This window comes from Nicotiana sylvestris, chromosome 6, assembly GCF_000393655.2.
Source record: "Nicotiana sylvestris chromosome 6, ASM39365v2, whole genome shotgun sequence".
In the NCBI taxonomy this organism is placed as follows: domain Eukaryota; kingdom Viridiplantae; phylum Streptophyta; class Magnoliopsida; order Solanales; family Solanaceae; genus Nicotiana; species Nicotiana sylvestris.
This window is the reverse complement of record NC_091062.1, coordinates 124,090,727-124,094,345: the sequence shown is the minus strand read 5'-3', so window position 1 is coordinate 124,094,345 and position 3,619 is coordinate 124,090,727. Positions and strand designations below refer to the sequence as shown.

Here is a 3,619-nt window from a genome sequence, read left to right as displayed (position 1 = left end):
AGTAGATCATATGGGCCACTACAATTTTTCTTTAAGTTTGTTACAAATCTGAACCTTAATCCCATGGGAAAGTTTCATAAGTGGGCAATATTTAAGAAGTAATTATACCAATCCAGCAGGGTTACTTAATAAACAAAGATGGCAGAAAAATAATTATAAAATTAGCAGAAACGTATCCGCAAATCTCGCCCACTCAACCCCATTAACTATTTTCCTATTTTATCGATAAATATCCAACAAAAAAGGATTAGATCCTCTTGTTGCCTTTGGCACAATACATAGTGTGTTCGGCAAGAAGTAAAATATTTTTCGGAAAATGTTTTTCAATTTTTTCACGTTTGATTGGCTTAAATGTTTTGGAAAATATTTTCCTTATCAACTCATTTTCCTCCAATTGAAGGAAAATGTTTTCCTTATCAAGTGAAGGGAAAACATTTTTCAAAACTCCTTCTCAACCTTCCCCATCCTATTCCTCCCTCACCAACCCACCCCACACCCACCCACCTCCTCTCTCCAAAAAGGATTTTTTTAAAATTTTAGTTTTTTTTCGTCACCACCCACCCTGCTATCCCCCGCCAAAACCCCACCCTTACTGCCCCCCACCTCCCTCCCAACGATTTTTTTTTATATTTTCAGTTTCAAATTTCTGTTTTTTCGTTTTTCTGCACCCCATCAAATTTCTATTTTTTTTATTTTTCTGCACATACCCCCTGCCCCTCCCCCCACCCCCCCCCCAAGGAAAAAATATTTTTATATATATATTTTCAGTTTATTTTTTTTATCTTTCGATTTACAGGTTCGAAATTTTACAAGTTCCAAAATTATGAGTTCAGAGGTTTATGTGTTTGGAAGTTTACGGGTTTAGAAATTATAAAGTTTACGGGTTTGAAAATTCGCGGTTTTTACGTAAAAAAGTAAAGCATCACATTAGTTCGTTTGGGTTGTGTCAATTTTTAGAGACTTCGGGAAGGGGTGGGGTAGGGGGAGGGGGAGGGGTGGGGGGAGGGGTGAGGAGAGTTGCATAAAAAATATTTTCTACTCTCTAACCAAACAATAGAAAATATTTTCCGAAATTATTTTTCCACTTACCAACCAAACAAGAGAAAATAAGTGATAAAACCACTCATTTTCCATGGAAAACATTTTCTAGGAAAACATTTTCCATGGAAAACATTTTCCTTCGTACCAAACACACCCTAAGTTTATATGCTTTATCCACTATTGCATATATTAGCTGTATTATGTGTTATGTTATATACATTGTATAAATAATATAGTATAATGTGTATTTAAGTGTGAATATAAAGATACATAAATTAAAAATACATGATATATAAATTGTATAATAATGGTATAATCATATATATAATGTGCATATAAGTGTGGATCAAAGTATATAAATTAAACATACTTGTTATTCAAGTTAATTAAACATACTTGTTATTCAAGTTAAAATATCACATCCTACAATATAAAAATACATTGTATATATAGTAGGAAAAATATATGGTATATAATATGAATTATAATATGATTTATACAAATATAATTTCTTAAAAATATTATGAATTATACTAGATATATAATATGTCAATTTTGTATTCTTTAATTCATCACTTTTAGCAAAACTATAATGAATGAAGACTTGGAAAAAAGGTAAAAGAACAATAAAAGGCTACTGGAATGTTCCCATGAGAATAGCAGCTATTCAAATTTGTTCCATCCCCTATTTCATTTGAGAATATCTCTATCTTCCTTTCATTTTTTTCTTCTTATTTTCCTTTTTTCTTCTTATTTTCCTTTTTTCTTTGTTTTCCAAAAATTTGCCCCTTGCTATAATAACCATACTATCATAAGCAACTGTGATATTCTGATGGTTATACATTGTATAATTATGATATCATGTGTATTTAAGTGTGAATCAAGATAAATATAAATTAACAATACCAAATCCTGTTATTCACAAAAAACTACATGGTATATGTATATGAATTATAATTATGATTTATACAGCAAACAAGATTTAAACAACATTAATAATTATACAAGGAATATTATGTTATATAATATGTTCATTATATATTTATGAAATAATTTTGGCATATAGCATATCTAATTAAAAATATTTTATTATATAAATGATATGCTAATGGTATAATGTATATGTATTTGCGCATGTTTGTTTTAGCTAGAACATATTCTTGTTTATTGATGGAATAGATAAAAATTAATACATAGCATAATATTCGTTATATATTTATGAAACAATGAAAGAGGCATCATGGTCCAGTTGAAAAAGATGTAAGATGAGAGGGGAGAGAGAGAATGGAGTCGTCTGTATGAAGGGAAGATATAAATATATATATATATATATATATATATATAGGGGATAAATTAATGAGAACAAATTAGTAATCCATCCCTTAATTATTGATTCCTTAATTAATGAATCTTTTAAAACATATAGGCAAAAAAACCTATGAGATTTTAAAACATGCCATAATTGTAAATTAATTTGCTGTTTTAGGAATAAAGCAAAAGTAATACTATTTATATTATTAACTCTTTAAAAAAGATCTATCATGTAAAAATCTCTAATCCCATTTTGTTCGTTGAGTGGGCTACATTTTTATTATTAGTAGTCTCAGGCCTTTCGACATTGTTCAGTTCATGGTTTAAGTTAGATGGAACACCAAGAAACCAAAGTAATCTGGGGCTGGCTAGTTTTTACTCTTCTCCTTTAGCATGGCAATATAGAAGGGAATATATTTCTATACCCTATCAGACAAGATTTGACTCAAAAAGAGACGAGGAAAGAAAATAAGGATTTAACCAAATTTGAGATTTAAAAGTTGCAAAAATGTTCTCATTTCATGCGTTCAAATTGCCAAAGAAATTTCGGAATATGTACCTCTGAGCACGAATGAATCCGAAAAAGTGCTCTTTTTCGATTTACTTTCCATATAATTAAGGGGAATATTTTTTCCCTGAATATACGAAGAAGTGAAGAACCATATGCACAAATCAAACACCACGATTCTTAGAATAATATAGGTGGACTAATATAACTTTCAACAACAGCGTTTGTAGTCCAACGGTTAGGATAATTGCCTTCCAAGCAATAGACCCCGGGTTCGACTCCCGGCAGACGCATTATTTTTGTACGACGATCCAATTTAGCTTTGCTTTGTTGCCAATTCTTATTTTTCAGTTCTTCTTTTGTTTTTGTTCTTTAAATAGAAAGGAAATACAGAGAAGTATAAAACACTATGTAGTCAAATTTAAAGCACTCCTGCTCTTCCAATATCAGTCTTCACTCTTCAAAGTGCATGTTACTTGCTAAGTTTAAATTGTACAGCCTAGAGTAATTTTCCGTAGTCGTCACCCAATGGAGCACAAGAAAGTAACAAAAGAAAATTATTTTTATGGAAATTGAGGAGGGGAAAATTTATTGTGTTGGAGAAGGAATTCAAGAGAATTTCTCGTAGCAAAGAGGCAAAATAAAAGGAAGACATGCTGGCTGTTGGGTTCGAACCCACGCGCACTTATGTGCAGAAGATCTTAAGTCTTCCCCTTTTTAACCTCTCGAGCAAACCAGCATCTCTGTTCAAAATATATT

At 30.9% G+C, this 3,619-nt stretch overlaps 1 non-coding gene across 1 annotated transcript; it reads left to right on the top strand.

Annotated features, from left to right (window-relative positions):
- The first annotated feature begins 3,080 nt into the window (after window positions 1–3,080).
- Window positions 3,081–3,153, top strand: TRNAG-UCC (transfer RNA glycine (anticodon UCC)). Its single transcript has one exon. It is a non-coding gene; the product is annotated as a tRNA-Gly (tRNA).
- Window positions 3,154–3,619: the final 466 nt, after the last annotated feature.